Here is a 24214-nt window from a genome sequence, read left to right on the forward strand (position 1 = left end):
TAGTGAAGAAAAAAAATGACGGGAGAACCATGGTTACAGCACTTAAAACGGCATACGTCAGGAGAGAATTCGAAGCAATGGTCAGGCTAAAATTTGCTTAAAACAGTTCTTGAAAAATTCGAGTTCCTTTTATCCTCTTTACCTTAGCTTTAAAGCAAGGGAGATTAGCTGGAATAAGGAAATTTGCGGTGTGGTTTTATGATCGGCCGCATTACGCAGTTTGCAATCTACCTTTCTGTTAGAAGCACGGTTTTACAATAAACGGCTGGGTGCCCTTTGCCAAAACTCAATTAAATTTATCGATAGTCCTTTTTCTCCCTGTTGTTCCGGCAGTTAAGAGAACTTCCGGGCTAGTAATGTGGAATTTTTGTTGAATAGCCCTTTTCACGGTTAGTTTCTCATTTGCATTACAATGTAATCTAACGTGGGTGCGAGGCAATCTCGGGTTAAAACTACAAAATAGCCCGAAATTGCCTCACATACACGCTAGATTGTATTGTAATGCAAATGAAAAAAACTAACCGTGAAAAGGGCTATTTATTCTGATTTTACCCGAAGCAGACACACGCCATGCATGCATTTACCATATAAGGCGAAACTCTCAGTTCTTGCGCCTGCATCAACGTCTACATCTTCACCATCATCATCTCTTTCCAACCACGTAGATCATTTAATTATCATTAATATATGGGACTCCGAAAAGCTACCTTACTCATGTTTTGCCTTATCCTTCACAGGAAAATGATGACTTCCCGCCAGAACTCATGATCATTTTCATTGCTTTGATAATAACTATTTACAGAACCTACATGCATAGCCTTGCACATTGACTTCTTATATGTATATTTATAAAATAATTAGGATAGTACGAGCACTCTCATTGAGCAATAGCTGAGTTAACATGAGACTATGTAAACACGGCTGTGACATCACACGAATTTTGATTGGTTGTGTGTTGTCAGACGCGCGATTTGAGTGGCTGGTAGGAAATACGAGCGTGTATCAAGAAAATCTGTTTCAATCAAGAAGTAAAAAAGCTGGTACTTTCCTTTATTTGTCGAATTATTTTTGAGAAATATTTTATGAAAGCAATAGAGGACTTTTTTCCGTGTTTACATAGCCTTATCTAAACACTTGGGGAGTTGGGAGAATTTTCGACAGCTTCTTGGGTTTGAATAACTGTCTCGAATTCTCCTAACTCCCCCTCGTGTTTAGATGAGGCTACGTAAACACAGAAAAAGTCCTCTGTTGCTTTGATATAGCGAGAATTTTATAGGAAAACATTTCCTCCTTATGGGGAAGGTGGAATAAAGTTGAAGCTGTTTGCTAGCCTCTTTCAATTGGTCTCTCAATGACATACCCACGTACCCTGGAGCCTAGGATTGAATACTAGGACTCTTGTGAAGCTTTGTTGAATCGAATGTTGATGATGTGTTGAAACCGCTGTGCCACCCCAACGGTCAACATCGTTCAACAAAATTGTCGAAGCAAATGTTGAAGCCGTCTGTCCGAGCCTTTAGAACTGCGGAATGGACGCCCCTGGTGGAGGGGGGGAGGGGGTTGGGGGCACTTTAGGAATTTCTGGGTGGGGAAGTGCCGCTGGGACCCTGGAACCTTTAGCCAATACCAGGGCTAGTTCAGCTGAGTTTTGCTACCCTATACTAGAGTAAACTCCCACCGATTGTTGTCTAAATTCCGATTCTTGACAGTTAATAATATCCAGAGGTGTTTCATGATAGCCATTTATTGACAATGTTGAGGCTGACTTACGTAATCTTGCCGATTTGATTTTTTATACTCTTGAGTGGGAATTTCTAGTTTCCTTAGTCTTGATAAAATCTTCAACCGACTGGTCAGTTTCGTGAAAAATGATACCCTATTCTAGACCGAAAGGTTGATTTATATAATAAAAAAATAAAAGTTGAGAATGTTGCTGAAAGTGCCAAAATCTTAACAAATGTAAAGAGTAAACTAGAGTAAACTGCTTGAAAAACAAAACCCTTCACAGCGGCACATACCTATATAGTCCATATATGGCAGTACCCCCCCCCCCCCCGGGGAATGGACGGCACGAGATGAAAGTTAGAAAGATCATCGCAGTTAGCTAAGCAACTCAAGCAACTGCACGCAAGCCTAAAAAAAATCCATCCTTGAACAGGATCGACAAGTTCAGCGTATTCGCACACTCGAGTCTGATATTTTGTAAAAATTGCTCAATTTTTCTATCGATTGAATCCTCAACTACAAGAGTTGGTTCTCTCTCAACTTGGCAACGGTGTTTCTGTTGGACAACGTTCAGCTACGCCTTCCTGCATAAAACACATTATTTCCGAGGTACTGCGTGAGATCCTTCTTAACTGAACATCTTCACCTCATAGGTGCATTGGGCCTCCATGGGTACTGTACTGTGATTAACAGTGCCATCAGTTTATGTTCTGATTTAAATATTCAAAAAGGGCCAATTCCCAAGGCGGAAGCGTTCGGGCTGAGATATTACCATACACAAGCGTCACGAAACGCTCATCTCTGCAGACAGAGTACTCCGTGACGCCAAAGCTAACGGTTCTGCAGTTGTGTTTTCGAGAGCTGTGTTTTCGTTCTCGGCTTCTTGTGTAAAGTTAGACAAACACCATGAACCTGCTACCTTTTGGACCTGAAATACGTCCATCATTCCTTTTGAAATAGCCAAGTATTCCAAGTATGCCACGGAGGAAATAAAAATATTACAACACCTTGCCACAATTGTATTCTTAACTCGCGGTCTACGGTGACAAAGTACTGTTTAAGAATCATAAGAACTTAGTCCCAGATCCAAAAATACTGTAATGCAAAGAAAAAAAAAACCGATAAGAACATCCAAAGAGCCTGCCTTTGAAACTAAACACAAACGAACCTTGACCGAATGATGGTTGCGGTCACACTTGACAGGAACACAGTGTAACACTAGACTAACTGTTGACTCTACTCTAGTGTCAACTCTGAAGGCGACAACAGCCTTTCAGATGTTTTGAATCCCTAGGGAAAGACTGGGCAATAGAACATGATGCAACACTAGTGTTAACTCCCTAATGCGACCGCAACAAATACCTCGATCTAACTTAACGTCTCTTCATGGTTTAAAACTCAATTCAAAGCGAATGACGTAATGTTGGGAAATGCAGTAAAACGAAACCTTCACGCATAAAGAATAAAAATTAACATTTCCATGTCAGAATCGCCAAAGACCTGTCTTAGAGGTGGTTTTCACCTTATTTCATCACCTCCACGTTGATAAATGGAACAAGAGATTATGAAGGTAAGAGAGGTAATCCCTCATATTGGCCCTATTCCCACCGTAATCCCTCTTAAGTTATTTTTAGATCTCCTGCAAGATTCGGTATTCCCACGAGGGTTAATTGATAGCCAATCACATGTCCTCATTTTTACCAATGTTGACAGCTGAGCGAATTCCCACGCAATGATTCGCGTCGTTCGCGGAAATGGGGACATATGATTGGCTGTCAGTTAACCCTCGTGGGAATGCCGGATCTTGCAGGAGATCTAAAAATACCCTAAGAGGGATTACGATGTGAATAGGGCCAATATGAGGGATTACCTCTCTTACCTTCATACTCTCTTGATGGAAGCAATAAATCGTTCCTTGGCCTCCCACACTAGCACATTTGAAATAGTTATTTTTGTCTCTTGAAATTAGCTTGACCTTAATACCGAAAGTAAAACTCGGTAGGGGCCAGGCAATATCCAATCATGATTTCAAGACTCCACATCTCTTTAACTAACTTCACAGCTTCAAGTGCAATTTAGTGCAATAAGAGATTGTTTCCTCAGCTTAAGCAAAACAGACTTTAAAAGTCAATGTAAAATCGTTTCAGACATCTGATTTTTCAACCAAAGCGACGTGTCGGGACGTGTCCCTTCACGATGGGATTTTTCCCTCTTGAACGATAGGAAGGAAATTCAGTTTGATCTCGCTTTGAACTGAGTTACCTCCGAGAAAACATTACGGAGAAAATGCAGCCATTAATTCGCTGGTTTAGGTATGGAGTTTGTACGAAACAAACTGAATCCGACAGGAAGGTATGTATACTAACTTTTAGGCAAGTATACACGTCAGTAGAGAAATGTGTTACCGCCTTAAGATTTTACAGTAATTAAAGAGAACTTATAAAAACTACTACTGTTCGCCAAACAGTGATCCGCGTTGACTTCAGAAAAACCAAATGTCGGGCCACCTTAAAAGCTCTCACAACAGATCTTCCCATAGGCGCTGTTGGCCTTTCGATAATTTTCAGAATCGTTTTGAATGCCTGACACTAAGATCACATCCAGTTACATAACGTCAAGATAAGAGACACTGGTTTTAATACCAAAAGAAAGGAAACTTCTACATCTCGAGACTCCATGTTCACCGATTCGCGGTCGCTATCGAAAAGCCCTTCTTTCCATTTGTCTGAGGGTTGCAAAACTTAATGATTCATCTATTAATTATGTCCGCGATTTCACGACAGTACTCTTCACTTTAAAGTGCCTATGATGTAAAAACGATTTTTTGCTCGTTGTGAAAACCTTTCAAAATGATAAAGAATGGCGTTTTCTACTTTGGAATACCTTCTTTCGTTCCCGAGATATCAAAAGCATTACAAATGACTGAACAAATCCCAAAATTGAGAATATCTCCGAAAATATCGGTAATGTTATTCAAACTTGGCACCAGTAATGTACATTAGATAAGGCACAAAGTGACAGTCATTAAGATGTTACCATCTCTCCCCAGTCCCTCTCTGCAACAAACCAAATATCTTGGGTTTTGAACAGATAAGTACTTACAGGCAGATGGTCAGACTTGAAACGCATGTGCTGCCCATAATGCTTTACATCTCTGTATAAGCTTACCGAGAGTGAAAATGTCTTCTTACGGCAATAAAGGACAAAATCAATCCTGCGTTAAATAGACCAAGCAGCAAAATGGTTGCCATGGCAGCAGCATAGAGGGTATGATTTTGTGCCTTACGTGATGCAGATTACTGCTGCCAAGTTTGAACAACAGCCATCCAATATTTTCGGAGATATTCTCAATTTTGTGATTTATTACAGTCATTTGTAATGCATTTTTTAACAAAACTTTAATATCTCTGGAACGAAAAAAGATATTCCAAAACAGAAAGCACCATTCTTAATCATTTTGAAAGGTCTTTAAAAACGTTTTTTACTTCATGGGCATTTAAGAGATATCATCGATTGAGTTTCTGTAGTTAATAACACCTTTCCTTTCAACTTTTCCCATTAACCTAAGATCGGATGATCTATTTTCATTCGATAACACTCAGTGGACATCTAATTTGACTGAAAAGAAAAAGGTCTAAGCATGTTTCACCAGAAACTGAATGCGAAAACCATAAATGGCAGCCATGAAGCAAACGTGCTTTGATAGATCACGTGGGTAACTATCACGTGGTTCGAAGCTCGCGTAAAACTTCACCAGCCCGTCGCGCTGAACTGCGTCGAAAACAAAGGAAGCCCAGCCACTAATTGACCATTTCACATATAATCAGCGAGAGGATCATACCGTAACCTAGGAAATCTCCAATCAACATCTTGCTGTAAATAATTTAGTTGCCAAAAACGCTCTCCTTAAACATGTAGTCATCACCCAAAGTTTACGCTTAATGAGCAAAAGTATCATAGCGTCACCAACATCAACATACTGTACATGTAGCTTCGACTCCTGCAATGGAGCACTCGGATTTTTCCGATCATTCCCTGTAGCTAAACGGTAGAGCATCCGAACTAGTAATCGGAAGGTCGTAGGTTCGACTCCTGCAATGGAGCACTCGGATTTTTCCGATCATTCCCTGTAGCTAAACGGTAGAGCATCCAAACTTGTAATCAGAAGGTCGTAGGTTCGACTCCTGCAATGGAGCACTCGGATTTTTCCGATCATTCCCTGTAGCTAAACGGTAGAGCATCCGAACTAGTAATCGGAAGGTCGTAGGTTCGACTCCTGCAATGGAGCACTCGGATTTTTCCGATCATTCCCTGTAGCTAAACGGTAGAGCGTCCGAACTAGTAATCGGAAGGTCGTAGGTTCGACTCCTGCAATGGAGCACTCGGATTTTTCCGATCATTCCCTGTAGCTAAACGGTAGAGCGTCCGAACTAGTAATCGGAAGGTCGTAGGTTCGACTCCTGCAATGAAGCACTCGGATTTTTCCGATCATTCCCTGTAGCTAAACGGTAGAGCATCCGAACTAGTAATCGGAAGGTCGTAGGTTCGACTCCTGCAATGGAGCACTCGGATTTTTCCGATCATTCCCTGTAGCTAAACGGTAGAGCATCCGAACTAGTAATCGGAAGGTCGTAGGTTCGACTCCTGCAATGGAGCACTCGGATTTTTCCGATCATTCCCTGTAGCTAAACGGTAGAGCATCCGAACTAGTAATCGGAAGGTCGTAGGTTCGACTCCTGCAATGGAGCACTCGGATTTTTCCGATCATTCCCTGTAGCTAAACGGTAGAGCGTCCGAACTAGTAATCGGAAGGTCGTAGGTTCGACTCCTGCAATGGAGCACTCGGATTTTTCCGATCATTCCCTGTAGCTAAACGGTAGAGCGTCCGAACTAGTAATCGGAAGGTCGTAGGTTCGACTCCTGCAATGGAGCACTCGGATTTTTCCGATCATTCCCTGTAGCTAAACGGTAGAGCGTCCGAACTAGTAATCGGAAGGTCGTAGGTTCGACTCCTGCAATGGAGCACTCGGATTTTTCCGATCATCCCCTATAGCTCCGTGGTAGAGCATCCGAACTAGTAATCGGAAGGTCGTAGGTTCGACTCCCGCAATAGAGCACTCAGAATTTTTCCGAGTGCCCACAAGTCACTATCAAAAAATAATTCTCTTGGTTTCATTCATTTATAGCCTGGGAGAAAGCTCTCAGAGTGGCGGATGAGAGGAAGGAGCAGCGAAAAGAGAGCTTGCACGGGTCTCCAACGGGCGTCCAAAATTTGGAAGCAAAAAGCTTATTGGCTGATTTTGATCGCGTGATGACATAATGTATCATAGAGCGTAGAGGCGTGGTTTGACAGAGAACAACAAAAATGGCGGACGACAGTGGTGATTTTATTCTAAAAGCTTGCGAGGATTTTTCTTTTCATGTGAAATTCACTTTAAATTTAAGACCGGAACAACGTCAGAAGGTTGAAGCTTTGCTTCAGGGTTGAGATGTCCTATCTGTATGACCGACAGGTTACGGCAAAAGTTAATGTTTCAGCTATTTGCTGCCACTGCTTTTCTTCGAGAAGATTTCAGTGTGATCTAGACAGTAGATACTGTATATCTAAAAACTCAGAAAAGTAAATTTATACTCTTTGGCACTATTTTCACAAAAAGGCAACAGATAGACATCAGTCTCTCTTTTTGTAAAATTATGAAGAAATGACAAACGTACTTGAAGGGGTGCAATAAATCCTTTGTGATCACTGATAGAAATTTGATCCAAGACCTCGACTGAAATCATGTCAAGACTTGTTTTTCCTTTCTCCTCTTCAAGCTTTATTTCGCCAAGAAGTGCTAGAGTTTCTCTAGCTTTGCTTTCCTGGGCCTTCTTATAAGTTTGAACTTTCGCGTCGAAGTTTTGTGCTAAGCTATATACGTTGAAGACCCAAGTTCACATCTGGTGACATACATACACAAAATCTCCTTAGGCGGTTGATGTCTTGATTTGATACACCACTGCGAAATAAAACGCTTGAAATTCTCTATGCCTTAATTCTGAGTGCAGTACGGTGTGTGCAAAAGCATCCCAGTTTTTCATGGCCATATTTTTTCAGAAGGGAAATGTCCTCCTTTCGATCAGGCCTCTCTCACATCGGATTTGCCACAACACCACAACACCACAACTTCCCCTGGTGTGGGCTGTTCTGAGGAAATCATGACGTCGGTATTCAGAACTGCGTCTTCGTTCTTTCTGACGTCGCTTTCGAACGGAAACCCTAACGATTTCCATGCAGTGCATTTCCCAGTATCCTTGGTCGGACTGTCGCTGGTTTTTGTACCCTTTTTCTTTCCGGGGCTTCGTTTTGGCGTTGAGCCTGACAGAAGTCGCCAAGGTTCGCTCCGTCCTTGGAAGAACGGCATCGGTGGCCTCGTCCTCCAGGTTACGTTCCATTGGCGCGACAAACTTTGGATTAATCTCGTTTAGCACTTTCGCGATAAAGCTAAAACCTTCACTGGCTTTTCGTATTTCGTAGCACAAGGTTTGCAGACTCAATCAGACAGAGAAGAGTTTAAAAAGTGTCGTCGCTTTTAACGCACTGGCCAGTACCGTTCCTTCAAGACTTTTCTTTTGCGACGGGATAAACAGATTTCCTGATGAAATGGACTTCCAGAAATCCCCATAACGGACTTTCAGTGAAACTTTGCAACACCGACAATAATCGATTGGATTTTCAGGAGTGGGCTTTCTTCCTAAACAAACTTCCTTCAGAGTATTTGTAGACATTTTCGTGCAAATCGCATAATTTCAAGTATGATAAAATAAGATCTCATTGGTCCAATTTTGAGAACTCGACACCCGAGAGGCCAAATGGGATACTTCGGGCGGAATAAAAATTTATGAGACCCATGCAACTTCTCTTCCCAATCGGTCCTTCATTCCGTCCGCCATTCCACCGGAGACTGATAGACTTAAAAATTCAATCCTTTTTTCTCGCTTTCAGGATCAAGTCAAGGAATGGAAATGGAAACAGATGTGAGTACCACCAACCTTTAACTATTACCCATTACACTTAAGTGAAAAGACTACGATGTTCGTCTTTGATTGAGCAATTTTCGACGAGGTTTTAGTGCAAATTGTTCGTTCAAATGACTGGGGCAGTCACCACGACCGAATCTTTGCAAGCAGGAAATCTTCTGGGGGCATTCTGGCCTTATTCGAAAGTTTAAGCTATCCTGACAGGTCTTGTACAAAGCGCGAAGACATAGATCAACCATACTTTAATGAGCAACAAGTCGGATAATTTTTTTCTTTACACGCACGTGTTCCTATGGAAATTTAGCGAAATTACTAGCAATGAAATTGTACATCCGAATATTATAAGCTTATAAACCTATGCATCCGAAATCGTTGGGGGAAATTTGGAAAAGTGTTGTCTAGCCTTGATATTCTTTGTCAAACACAGCATGGTTTGTGCCTTAGGATAGCATTGGCTTTTAGTATTATCGTTTATAAACGACCTCTGATGCTTTCCGAAAGTTTTAACAGCTTTTAGGACGAACATTTTAGAGGACCACAGACTCCATCCTGCGAAAATAATGGGAATTATAAAACGAGAAAATGAGAGCTCATTTTTTCACTCAATTCAAGTGCAACTTGACGGTTTCCGACAAACCTCTAACAGTCTAAGGAATCAATGGCCGAAAACTTCGAAACGAAAAATTTCCTTGGGTGCCCTTGATAAAACTAAAAACTTCATCCAAACTACCTTGCACCAGAGCTCTAATTGGGGAAAATCCGAACCCGGGACACACTGGCGGGAGCGTTCTCACCCTGAAATTACAGTGTCAGTTTCATTCAAATATAACTTGTTCGTTATAATTTTGGGTGTGTGTGGTCTTACATGAAAGATTTCAAGAAATTATTAAGTTTAAGCAGGCCTGAATCCGGAAATTCAAGCATTTAGCAGTATTCAGTTTCCTGTTTTAAGCATTCCCAAGCTTCCAAGTTTTAAGCCCTGCGGCAACATCCTGCGGAGGTAACCGTTCAAAATTGTCCACAATTGGATCCACGAAGATTTTCTATAAGTGACACGAGGTGTCCCCTTGCATTTCTCCCCACTGCAACATCACATAAGAGAACAAATACAAATAACTTGACAAAGTGTCCCCTAAACTTCAGTCCTTAAGTAAAGATAAACAACAAAAATAACGCTAAACGTCCCCAAAAAAATAAATGTTAACGCTGAACTTTGTGCTTACCTTGTTGCTAGAAATAGGTAGCAAATGCTTAGACTTACAGGGGACACTTCGTGTTGGAACGAGCAGACAAATTCTGAGAATTTCTGGACAGAAGTGGAGAGAATAGTCAGATCAAAGTTACTTAAAAGAAAAAAAAGCAATACTTCAGGGTAAAGTTGTACAGGTAGAGTGCTAAACATGGAGTGCCTGCAAGATGTTTACAATTCTCAAGACCTTGGGCTAGCACGATGCAGTTGTAAAGCTGAGATTTTAAGTACGTCCACTGCACCCTTAACATGACTATTTAAATTAAGGCTTTCAGGCCCGATAGTGCCAAATGGCACTTATAGATTTTACTCTGTCTAACGCCAGACGATTTTACTCTTCAATGGGGAACCCCTCGGGCCTGAAAGGGTTAAGGCTTTCTACATAAATTGTTTGGCAACTTAATGTATCTTGACATTTTAAGTCTGACGACGAGATTCTACTTGTAATGTATTTGAAGACAAAAACACTGTCCTTAGCTGCAGACCCTCCGCGTACTAATATATTCATTGATACACAGACCATTTTTAGCGTGGCTAACAGAGGGGGTTACTGCCGTTTTTCACACGGGAAAATACATGTCCTGTCATTGAAAAAGGGGCTTTTTTGAGACATGGGTATATGGGTCTATTAGCTTTCTCAAGCAAGGCAAACAGGACTTAGATTAACAACCATGCCTCCTTTTGTTTACAGCGAGGGAACTATGCAAGCACACTTGTTGGTATTCAAGATAACAGGTAACAACAACAAGTTATTATGAGAGATGGCTGGGAGCATCTACTGTCTTGGATAATAACATAAACTTCAAAAAAGTACCTTAATTATCCAGGGGCCACTTAAATGCCAAGATCTAATTAGCACAAAGACTTGGTAAAACTGATGACAATAATTATTAACAGGCTTTTGAAAAGTTCCGGAGTTAGGAAAGTAAGCAAACCTTTTACGACTAAATATTTTCTAAGCCAACTGGAAGTAAATAATATAAAAATGCAATATAATACAAACTGTACAAAAATTATTTTCCCTCAGGCAAAACGACGTTTTAGAAGTACCAAGCGTGGAGGTAAGAGAACTAAAAATAACCAACTGATGCAGGTCCTACTATACATTTCAGTGAGTTATATCCTATGATAATATTACGTTGAGGTGTCTGCTGAACACAAAAACAACATCCCCAAAGCAAGACAATGGAAATATAAAGAATAAGAAAGTCTCAAATGCTCAAAAAAGCATGGTACTTGAAATAAAAATCTTTAGAAAGGGAGAGACTGAGAATTAAACATACTTTAATTGTAAGGTACGGAGAGGTGGTGGGAGTCCAGGCATTTTCTGAACACCACAAAATGCATACCTTTTGTCAACACGTTTTCCTCTTTGGTATACAGATCAAAATTTACATACATATTTTTACTTTCTATCGCCTGATAAGAAGACATGTACAGTACAACGTAAAAAAATTCAATCGAGTTTCCTGATGCTAAAATCAAGGTGCTTTGGTTGAGACAAGTTTTTTAATCATGCTTTTTACTAGGAAGGATATGGGACTCGCAAGTTCACAACTTGATTATAGGGAAGATATCTGTTTACTAACATTGTTTCTGGTATTCAAATGTGCCAACCACAGAAACAAAAGACCCTTTGTTTCGACAGCCAATGAGGCTCTGGTTGGCACAATAATGACAATGCGTGACGTCAACGATATCATCGCTATAGTGATGCTGAGAAGGCTAATGTCTCAAGTCTACACTATTATTTTTGTCTTTTTTTTTCTTTTGTTCACAGCTTGAAAACGATGTACCATTCGGTATTGAAGAAACAGGGTAATCATTATTATCACTACATTGTCTGATAGAATGATGACAGCATATATTATGGTGCCAGGGAAAAAAATAACACCGCTGTGTTCTTTTGCTGGTTTTCAGTTTCACTGTTACAACAGTACTGTTTTTTGGTACTGCCCCAAATCCCCTATTATGCTTCTGCGACAGAAAGACACCAAAAGAAGTTAAATAGGGAGAACAGACCAAACTTCAGGTTCTATAAGCACTGGACACAAAAGGACACGACAAAAATGCAACAAAATTTTACATTGACTGATGGTCACTAGCCTACCTTTATTGATGTTACATTACAACAATATCCATTTTAATTTTAGGTCTAACTGCATAGCAATAATGTAAACATGCCTGATGTAAGTTTCTGTAGAGAAACGACAATACCAAAGAAAAAAACATGTGCTTGGCATTGATCCATGTTACACAGAACCTTTTTTGTTTATCATAAGTCGACTTGTTTATCTTGCTGATTTTTGTAGCAAAACACTAACTTGTGGCTTCAGGTTCACATTTCACACCTAATTTTCAAATGAGAATATGCAGTCTGCATACCCTCCTGTGAGAAGTGCTAACAAGCAAAAATAACCTTCCACAATAACTTGTCATGATAAGTGTGATTGAGGCTTGAGGGGATACGGCCGAAATTTCAAATTTACATATACAGGGGTTTCAATAACTTCTGAAATAGCCGTCCATGATAGCCCATTGAAGTCGGCAGTTTGACAAGTTTATGATAGCATTTTTAGTGAAAATCAAGGCAAACTAGCCGGCGGTGTGAGGCAAAGCAGGCGGCGGTATACCGCCGGTAACCGGCTTCTATTGAAACCCCTGCATATAATGCAAGTAGATTCATGAAAATGGGGCTAGTTCCATTTGCTACTTGGAGTTTCAAGCTCTTGCAAAGCAGCCATCAGATAATGAGATACAAAAGAAATGACACTGAGCTATCAAGCAGCAATAACACAAATCAGTCCAGAGAGTTAAACAAAGAGACAATCTAAATTGACTCTTAATAGAGCTACAGCAATCAAGAATTGATTGCCTTTGATTTGTCAATGTAAATACATCTGGCTTTAAAGCCTGAATATTGCAAGGCTGTTGTGAAACTAATAATAACAAAATGCAAAAATTATTTGTAATGCAGATCAATGCCCTGTAAATACTTCTGTGACAGTCCTAAAAGAACCTGAAATATATTTTCCATTTTTTCTCACTGTACTATCTAATTTGGTGTTCAAAAAAATAATAAGTTGTGAACCGGGGGGAAAAAAATGAACTTAAAAGGGGCCAAAACCCGATAGTTGCCACGAAAAAACAATGATATATAAAAGTATTTTGTAATCTGTGGTGTTTGACACAGCTGACCTCATGGGAACTACAAACAACAGTTACTCTCAATAGATTTGATAGATAATTAATGTTCAATGTAGTACTATAGTCATAACATCACGTCAGTGGTGTGTAGGGATAAAAATGAAATCTACCTCTTAACATTTCTATTTTCAGTAAGTACTTTGTTACCCTTTGGTATCAAACAGTAATCTCACACTAGGGATTAAATTTCAACTTAGTTGTAGGTTGGCCTGTTTGAAGTGTACCAAGACTGCTAATACTACAGTCATGTATCCTTAAAGAGTGCGTTCCTTTGCTGATTTCATCAGTTAAATAAACAAAAGCTTCCACTCCTGGCTAGTTATTGCCAGACGTCAGTGAACGTATTTCTCAAAAATAAAAGGCTGCCCTGTCCTTTTATATAAAAAAAAATAGTCACTGTGGCAAAACCATTCAGCATTATAGAATGAACCATTAAGCAATTTTCTGCCACAAGTGCATAAAGTTTCAGGCACATAAGGTGCAATCTGGCAAATTTTATTGCCATCATCTGATAATAATGCATTATAAATACTCGATATCAAGGAATATTATAACCTGACAACTGCAATGAGATGACACTGCAACCACAACAATTGGCACACAAGGCAATTTTTTCCAAGCACAATGCTCGGAATGTCACTTTGCCGGCTTTTTCATTGTGGCTCACATATTAAATTCATGAACACCCCCAATACTTATTGCTGTTGGCACCCTAAACATCAACTAGCAAGCCTCATTGACCGAATGCATAAATGTTGGCCAAAAATGTGTTCTTTTGTTTATGGGCTAATTAGACTCATTAGCCTCGCTCTCAAGCAACATTTCTATTGTATTTTGTCCAAGCAAACGAGGCTAGTGAGGCTAATTAGCACATAAACAAAAGAATACTTTTTTGGCCGCAATTTATGCATTCGCTATATTTCTTCCCCTATGATACATGTAAAAGCTCTAAATCGAGGGTACAGTTTACCGTGGAAACATTTTGCTTAAGTTTTATATAATTTGTTTATGAAATTAACTATGGTCTGTCACCTTTTGTAACTACAATAAAAAAAGTTGGCCATTGCTTTTGAAAATCTGGTGACTCCTAAAGGAATCATTAACTGGGTTGTCAAAAACAATTTGAGAAGGAAAATAAAAGGAACTAGAAGAAACTGTCGCCTGGATTTCTACTCCACGTGTACTTTTTCTACATTCTTCTCTTTAGCTGGTTATACACCTCTTTTAACGCCTAAAATTTTGCATAATCATTGTTTGGAATTTCTCCTGGGACATGAAGATGTCCCAAGAGAAATAAAAAACAATGCCTATGTAATTTTTTTTTCTGGGGGGGGGGGGGGAGAGGGGGTTTAAAGAGGTGTATTATGGGATTTGTGCAAGTAGAGAATGAAAATTATTACTTATTAAACAGCATTTAAGTGTTAATGTACACTATAGGTATTTTTAGTGATTCAAGACATTTTAAAAGCGAAAATCGAAAGAAACGTTTATGTAAATGAAGAGAATTATTAATTTTTTTTGAAAAAAAGTGGTTTATTGTTTAAATTAAAACAAATGTCTTCAAAATCCTCTGGCACCCAGAAAAAGCTTTCAAAATAAGCATATATTAACCACACCCATGTATTTCACCACAATTCACATGACTATTATTTTATTTTACCTAGACCTTTTAAAACAGGTGCTCAAATTTATTTCACTCTCATACAGTCTACTGCACAAATCAGCACTAACATTGGCCTTCGTTGTTGCAGAGGGGTAAATGACGACCCTCCATCAATGCATTATGAGGAAGTGAGTTTTCGAAGATGCTTACTTTTTTGTATAGCCACATTTACATATAAAGACCACAGTCTTATCTATGCTATTCATAAATATAATACGCCCAAAACTGATCCAAAAATAATTGAATCTAGACAATTCAAAAATTTTGACAGAGAAGCATTCATTGATGACATAAAAGAGACACCTTTCCATCTTGCTTCTCTTTTGGATGACCCAAAAGAGATGTGGGAAGTTTGGAAATCTCTGTTTCTGGAAATTTCAAATAAACATGCCCCGATAAGGAAAAGAAAAGTGAAAAAAATATCATCCGAACTGAGGGAGAAGATGAGAAAGCGTGATTTTCTAAAAAAGCAAGCAGTCAAGCAGAATTCTCATCAAATGTGGAATGATTATAAAAAGGCACAGAACGACGTAAACGCTAGTATTAGGGAAGCAAGGACTAACTTCTTTAACTGGAGCATTAAGAAGCATAGTGGTAATCTTAAGGAAACTTGGAAGGTAATAAATAGTTCCCTGGTACGCAATTGTAAAGTGACAGTTATAAATGAACTTGTTTATGAGGGCAAAGATTTTACAGAAAAGCAAGATATAGCTGAGCAAATGAATAACCACTTTTGTTCCCTAGGTAGTAAACTGGCATCTGGTATTCCAGACACTGCTTTTCAACCAGAGGACTTTTTAAATAGAACCGACTCAAATTTTTATTTTCGCCCTGTAAGTGAAGGGTACATTCACAGCCTGATCACTAAACTCAAACCCTCGGTAAGTTGCGGATTGGATAATATTTCTAGCAGACTTCTAAAGCTTTGTAGTCCATACATCTCAAATTCTATATGTGATATTATAAATCAAGTGTTGGAGACTGGAATATTTCCTGATAATTGGAAAAAGGCAAAAGTATATCCTATTTTTAAGTCCGATGAAAGAAATATTCCAAGCAACTATAGACCGATTTCTATTCTACCTGCCATATCAAAAATTATAGAAAGGGTCATGCATACTCAGCTGTTAGAGTATTTCCAAGCAGGAAATCTTTTGACAGACTCTCAATCTGGATTTAGACCAAATCATTCAACCTGTGCAGCTTTGATAAGTGCAGTAAACCTTTGGCTTACCAATATGGATGTTGGTAAACTTAATGGTAGTGTCTTATAGATTTAAAGAAAGCCTTTGACACTGTAGACCATAACATCTTACTACGTGAACTTTCTTGTTACAGTGTCACTGGCAATGCTCTTCAGTTGCTTAAATCATATTTGATTGATAGAACACAAAGATCTTACGTAAATGGAGTCTTATCCACAGAACAATCTGTATCATGTGGCATTCCCCAGGGTTCTATACTTAGGCCATTTTTGTTTATAATTTATATAAACGATTTCCCAAAATGCCTACAACATGCAACACCTGGTATGTTTGCCGATGATACGTATATAGCTATGGCTCATGAAGATATATCCACAATTGAATGTTCCTTAAATAGTGATTTAGCTGCAGTACATGATTGGCTTCAGACAAACAAATTAAGCTGCAATACCTCCAAAACTAGTTATATGACTATTGGTTCTTGGCAAAACTTGACAAAAGCTAAATTCGTGAATTTAAAGATGGATGATTGGCCAAGTGAGCATAAACCTTCTAGTAAGTTATTGGGGGTTCATATTGATGAAATGCTAACCTGGGATCAGATCAAACATATTTCATCTAAAGTCTCGAATGGCTTGCGAATGTTGTATTTAGCCAGAAAATTAACTGACAATCAAGAGACTCTTAAGACAATTTAGTATTCACGTGTACAACCTTATTTTGATTATTAATTGTGATGTTGTATGGAGAACTGCTCCAAAACACGTGCTGACAAATTACAAAAGTTACAAAATAGATCAGCACGGATTATTACTAGGGCTGATTACTCTATTCGATCATCAGCAGTGCTAAATTCTCTAGAGTGGTCTAACTTAGAAGAAAGAGAGAAAAGGCACTTGTTAATTACGATGTTTAAAGTATTCAGTAATGATTGTCCGACGTATGTTCAGGAGCATTTGCATAGAACCTCTGAGGTTCAAAATTATAACTTGAGGGGCTCGAACTATGACCTCCAGTTACCGCTACCTAAAACGAATTTTCTTAAACGTTTTTTCTCTTATCGAAGTGCAATGGCTTGGAACCAACTGTCAAATCAAATATGTGAGATAAGGGATCTTGCAACCTTTAAACGTCTGATATCCTAGGACTTATTTTCCATCGCTAGGGCACATTTTTACATGGCTTGTTCGTATTATTATATAGTAAATTATGTTTGTTACTAATTATTACTACCTAGTTCATTAGTTGTTTTAACATGTATATCTTGTAATTCTTGTATTTTTTTTATAGCATTTATATTTTGTAATTCTTACATGGCATGTCTGAAAACCAGCTTGCTGAGCCATTTGCCGTGTATTAAATAAAGTTGATTGATTGATTGTTGTACGCAAGTGTGCCTATAGATTTTTATTATGATTGTGCACGTGCTGTGTCTTTACATGTGTTTAATATTTGATTTTTTCTTAAATAGTTTTTGCAGACATTAGTGAATTGTGTGGTTAAAATGCAAGTTATGAGATTTGAACAGTACTGGTTTTGCCAATAAACTTGATGACCTGGACACCTACTGCTGAGCTGACCAGTACACACAATACCATATATTCTGAAGGTGAGTGTTTTTTTGGCACTGATTGTTGTCAAAGAGAGGCTTTAATTACAGTTGTACTCTGTTTGTTCTTTTAAATGTTCTCACTTAGTAACTTGCATAATTTACAATTTTGGGCTAAAATGTACAAATAATTCGAGGAATCAGGGCAATTTCTTGATTAGCAAGATATGTGTCAGGAGATTGTTCAGTAATTAATTAACCCTTCGACGCCTACATGTAAACCGGCCTAACACCAGACGATTTTACTCGTCAATGGAGTCACTGAAAAACTGTCCTATTAACCCTTTGACGCCTAAACCGGCCTTAACATGTAGTATTTTACTCTCTCTAACACCAGGCGATTTTACTCGTCAATGGGTAATTAATAATAATTATTGTTTTTATCTGTACGGTGTGCATGCAATGCACTATTCTCTTGAGGACTGTGCTCGTTAACCCATTGCCCCTCTGGCACCCTAGGACGCCCCAAGTTGATGAGTAAAATCGTCTGGCATTTCTTCCCCAGGAGTCAATGGGTTAATACCCTAAAGCCAAGCCTAAAAGCGGCGATCCCGTGTTATTTCAATCCAATGAAAAACCATTACCGGTACCTAGTAATGAGTCAACTTAAAGAAAACAAAAACAGCTGACCTCGATGAACTTTAAACTTGAGCCCACAGTATGGTCAAATTATACTGGTCAGCGGATACCTTGTTTTGACAGGTGTCAATTAATCACAACATGGGTGTCCAATATTAAAGATGTTCCCACCTGAAAAACGCGGGTTGCCCCAAGAGGTGGATGTATGGACAGCCGTATGGCCGTATGGTGACCAAAACCACATTTTCTTGCACAGAATAGTTACCATAATATTTTTTTGATATGACTGGTCATGTAATTTTCTCATCTTCTTGAGCATTGTTCAATGATAGTGGCATGCATTGCATTTTAATAGGAAAGATGTCAGTAAGTGGAATTAGCCTGAAAGCTAAGTAATACCTACATGACTTTTCAAAGCTTAAGGTGATTCTCTGGTTTTGCATTGAGCAACCCTACAGCCTATAATTTCTTGCGTCACAGGCGCTTGCATTAGCTTGCGACCGTCACAAATTGAACTTGTATTTAAAAATTTGTAAAATCTTAGCCTTGACGTACTCCTTGTTCTAGTATGAAATGATCAGATGCATAGCCATCATTTAGAATGCAGCTGGTATAAAAATGTCACAGTGTCTTACTGTGGGCCGAAATTAAAAGATTTTAAACTGAAGCAATCTAGAAAAACGGCAATTCTCTTTTGTAAACTCCATCACATCTTTAATTTAATAATATATTGTTCCTTTACAATCCAATGTTCACACATGATGATCATGCTGATAAATTATAATTGTGTTCGTGTATGGTGAATTAAATCAGTGGTCCTGTATTGGACATTTATTACTGTAACAGTAACTGTGTAGGGGATCTTTTTTCCAGGCATTCGACGTGGTCTTAACTTATGATGAATCTCCAAATCAGCATTATGCTAATACATGTAGTATTATACAATACATGTAAGTGGTAAAGGATTGTTTAGAATAAAGTGAAAATTAAACACCAATCATTTATATTGAAGATGTAATTTTATGCAGTACCATTTTCTAACTTCACAAGTTTGTTCTAGTTATTACCAATTGATTGGCTGACAGCAATGCAGTTTAAGTGTAACAAAGTGCAAAAAGTATAATACACCACTGAAAAAGGGAAATACAGTGCAAATTACACATCAAAATTCTGGATTATGATTGGCTAATTAACAATTAGACCTGTAGCCCGCAAGGGCTACGGGTCAGTAGCCCATGAGGCGAAGCCGAATGGGCTATTGACCCGTCGCCCTTGAGGGCGAAGGGTCTAATTGTGTTAGTATCACCCAACTAGTCAGACAGAAAAGGCAATAATATAGTTTAGCAAATGCAAGTTGAAAAAATATTTATTTGGAAATAAAATGAAAGAAAACGTCACGCTTTTCGCTACTCGAGGACTATTACTAATAGTCCTCTAGTACCATAGCCAATCAAAATGCAGGATTGGCATTAATTCACTAGTTGGGTGATACTAATAAACAATAGGGTTTCATCAGAACGAATCAAATCTTGCGCACGCCCTGGATGGTGCAATTATGGTGCAATTTTTCCCTGAGCTCGTGCAAATTTGGTCGTCTTTGAACAAATTTAGTCATGCTTATTTATTCCAAATTGCACTCGAAATCATGTGATTACCTATACAAACATATAAAATTAATCTTAACGTCTCCTCTTGTTCAGAGTTCTTTTCCACCCTACAAGAGAAGATCAAGGTATGTCAAATAGGGATTGGCAGATGAAGCATTTTCTCAATTCTGCAGCTAGATGTTTTCAATACCATTCAAAATAATAATGATATAGATGTAAACATTTTAGCATGCTTGTTGGCTGAGAACATGTCAATTAACCCCCAACAATAATTATTAAAAATAGAAGAGTAACCAGGTGTTGGATACGTATTAATGTAGAAAAGCGTTCTCTGGTTAAGAAAAATTTCATAACCGAAGCTTTCGCCTTCCAGACTAAAGCCTTTAAAAACTAAGATGTAAATGCGCAAGATGGAAATATATACAAAATGGGAGTCTGAAAATTGTAAAAACGGTAAAAGCAAAAAAAAGGCGCTTATCTAAAAGAATAGAGTATTGTTTTGGCAAAGGCTTGCAATATTATTATTCTCTGCTTCATTACTGTTAGCGGTGTGCCAAGATTCCAAAGTTTTTCGAATTCGGAAGTTTCCCTTGTCAATTACTCTGGAATTGTTGAAGTCAATAGAGTTTCATGTGAAATGTAAAAATATATAAAACTGGCTCTAATATTGCAGCTCACACTTGGTGTAACAATCACTCTATTAACTTCAACAATGCCAGAGTAATTGACAAGGGAAACTTCCGAATTCGAAAAACTTTGGAATCTTGGCACACTGCTAACACTAATGAAGCAGACAATAATTCCAAGCCTTTGCCAAAACAATACTCTATTCTTGTAGATTAGCACATTTTCCCCTTTACCGTGTTTACATTTTTTTAACACTCCCTTTTTGTATATATTATTTTCCATCTTCAGGGCTTGAAATAACCGCCAGTCAACGGACAATGTCCGAACTGATTTGAGAGTTGACCGGCCAGCCTTTCGACTTGCCGGTAAAGTTGACCAGTCACATTCGATCGTTTTAAGAATGAAATAAATCAAGCTTCCCATGCTGATCAGTTGTTTCCGTTGAAGCAAGTCGCTTTGTATTGTCATTTGCGGAACCTTTGATCTGAAATCCTGGGTGAAATGCAACAAGAACCGTTGTTGACAATGAGTGCTTTAAAGTGCTATAAGCTCTAGGCAACAACTGTTTTGGAAATAAATAACGCCAGTTTTGGTTCTTGGGCCCCTGTTTTAAGAGTTATTTATTGTATATAATTTGACAGGCCAGACATGGTACATGTACGTGACTGAGCTAAAATTAATTTGGCCGGTCATCGTGTCCGGAGACTCTCTGGAAATTATTTCAAGCCCTGATCTTGCACATTAATTTTACATCTTAGTTTTTAACTACTGCTTTAGTCTGGAATTTTTCTTAGCCAGAGAACGCCCTATAACCCCAACAATGTGGGAAGTTGAAATTGAGTGCAAAAAGTTGAAATTAAATTGATTGACAGGAGAGCATAACATTAACAAAATGGCAGACAAGTTTGGGGAAAGTAAGGACGTTTTAAAGTTCCGCTGTGATAAAAAAAAAAAAGAAATCACTGCCTTTTTTTCAGATCTTTAAAGGGTGTTTGCTTGACACCTGACTGGCAAAATTGTTACATGTAGCTTTGATTTCTATACAATGGCCATTTACTTTGAGTGTAAGTTTTGGATTTCACAGTCCGCCATTACTCAAGTTCAAAACTGACTGATTGAACCTTACTAGATGGTTGGATCCAGGTAAAAGTGACGTCAAAGGCTCAATAGCGTGTGTGAATGCAGCTTATTGTATTACACAATGTGAGTTTAAAAATCTGAAAGCTCAAAACTCCGGTGCTGCATAATAATTCTGCGGCGTACACAGTGCATTCCATTCTTAAACTACAGTAGTGAGCCTTTGACTTTTTTCTACTCGATCCAGCTCTCTCAAGAACTTAAAGTTACTAATGGCGGACCATTAAATAAAAAAATCACAGTTAGAATAAAAACGTGTCTTTCTTAAATCAAGGCTTAAAACTTTGGTCGCTTAACTAGTGTTTTGTTAATGCAAATCCAAAGAAAAATAAGAATTGAGTTTTTGGTCACAGGGGCACTTTAATTCAGCATTGTAATGGTTCCTCATGTGTGTATCTATTTTATATTGAATATATAAATATCAAATTGTCGCCGTAAGCTAAACTGGACGTTTCAGTAGCATTTGCCGATATCTTTTTTAACCTAATTCATTCTTGGTTAATTACATTTGTATAACTTACCATTTCATCGGTGTCTTGTGTAACCTGCCCATGATTCTGCTGCATTCTGTTATACAAGAGAGAGAGAGAGAGAGAGAGAGAGGGTTCATGTAAATTTATTTTATTAAGCCATGACTATAGTTTAAATTTTGCTCATTAGTAAAGGCTGCATCCAGAGTTAGGAGCTTAAAATGGTGAAAAAAGTGTTATGCAGTAAAAATGTGTTAGGGCTTCATGGCAGAAACGTTGAGGTGCTGACAGTTGTTTAGGACATGTACATTGCTTGACTGTTGTAAAATAATGCACAAAAGAAAATAAGTCCTATGCATAAACATTAAAATTGAGTGGTAATACCTTATTTACCTCCATGGGGACATTCATTAACAAGATGTACAAGTTAACGTTAGGAACAGAAAGATAATCTTGCATTGTCCGGACATACATCTCTTTAGATATGGCTACAAAACTGATGTTGCTTAGTAACCAGGCACATAACTTGGAAATAGAAAACTGGTGACAAAAGTGCAAAATGAACTTATCTTTGTTGCTTTTTGGTCCTGAACAGTGTGGGTATTCTATCTTACAAAATAATGCAGTGGTAACCAGTGGAGAGGAGGTCTTTTTCTTGTGCAGAAAGATCAATGTCCTGTACATCTCTGAGCTGCAAGTTTAGGATGTGGCATGTACATGTTTAAGCTCTCTCATGGGTGGCAGAACTGCAGGGCTATCCTACGCACATTTGCTGTCCACTGTGGCCACGTACAGTGATTCAAGCCTGGTTATTGCTAAGAACTCTCAGTTCTTCAAAAGGGATGGCTACTATGAGAGTGCACCCTGATCTCTAAGCCCTTTCGCCATCAGACACCCAGTGTGAAGAAAAAGTACATCACCAGCAGCACAATTTGCCCCATTATGAAATCCAAATTTTATCTTCTCAATTGCAGTGCAGTATGGTTTAACTCAAGAATTAAGTCATTGTGTAAAATTTAGAATTTCAACACCATTTAGTCTGGCTCCCCTCCAGGAGATTTTGTTAAGCCAACAGCCATGGCAGCATTTGATTATTGCTTTGTTACTGTCAGATGTTGTTCAGACAAGTTTGGTCCGTGTGTTGTGCCTCATTTAATTGCTCTATTTTTGAGGACGTTCTCCACATGCACTTTCCTTGTCAGCATTAATGTCATTTAAGAATTAATGCTTATTTAATGTGATGGGAGGATAAACAGTGTACAAGCTTTGGTTTGGAATGAACGTATAAATGAACAATAATAGATAACGATCATGGGTATTATTTACATGTATTTTATGTCCTTAAGCTGCCAGACAAACATTGACATTATTTCAGGTTTAGAGATTACTTCAAGTGACATGCAATGTGATGGATCATGTAAATTTATGGAAATGTTTGCTCACTCAACGAAAGAAATAACATTGAGTTTTTCTCATGATACTGTTTTTGTGGTATGGAAATTTAAAAAGTTGTCCTTTATCTGCCGTGGTGTTGGAAATGTTGCATGTGCAAGAAAATTAGTACGTGTTGAAGTGTCTGCAATGTACACTGTAGATTCCAAAACAGCACCATCATTTGAAATAAACAGCTTTTAATGGGGATGTGAGTAATAAAATTTGAATGATATGGCATCATTTTAAGGAAGATAAAAACCCCTTTACTGTAAAGCCGATTGACATTTTCAATTAATGCCAGATTCAGAGAACTTTTAACTTAAGTATAGTGCAGATTCTGCAACAGCCATAAAAAATTCAACATGGCCTCTTAATTATCTGTATTAGCACGAATCAAAGTACTTTAAAATTGTGCATGATTATAATGGTTATCTAAGCACTGGTTTGCACATTCAGCAAAATATGCAGACACAGTAGCATTTTTGTCTCTTTGTGGTACTCCAGTCGGAGAAGCTAAAGATGAAAAACTTTGGGTGTCAAGATTGATAAGACCTCAACTGGGATGATCATATTGACTATCTCATAAATCACTTAAACTCTAGAATCTGCGTACTTAAAAGAGCTAAAACATACCTTAGTTATTCGTCAAGGCAATAATTATTATACAATGCATCGATTAGAC

The 24214-nt window shown here is 38.4% G+C and overlaps 1 long non-coding RNA gene across 1 annotated transcript; it reads right to left on the reverse strand.

Annotated features, from left to right (window-relative positions):
* Positions 1–19822: 19822 nt before the first annotated feature.
* LOC138059841 (uncharacterized) lies at positions 19823–23755 on the reverse strand. The gene is made up of 3 exons (XR_011134260.1): positions 22483–23755; positions 22150–22195; positions 19823–19971 (listed from the first exon to the last, which is right to left on the reverse strand). It is a non-coding gene; the product is annotated as an uncharacterized lncRNA (long non-coding RNA).
* Positions 23756–24214: the final 459 nt, after the last annotated feature.

This window comes from Montipora capricornis, chromosome 8 (genome assembly GCF_036669925.1).
Source record: "Montipora capricornis isolate CH-2021 chromosome 8, ASM3666992v2, whole genome shotgun sequence".
In the NCBI taxonomy this organism is placed as follows: Eukaryota; Metazoa; Cnidaria; class Anthozoa; order Scleractinia; family Acroporidae; genus Montipora; species Montipora capricornis.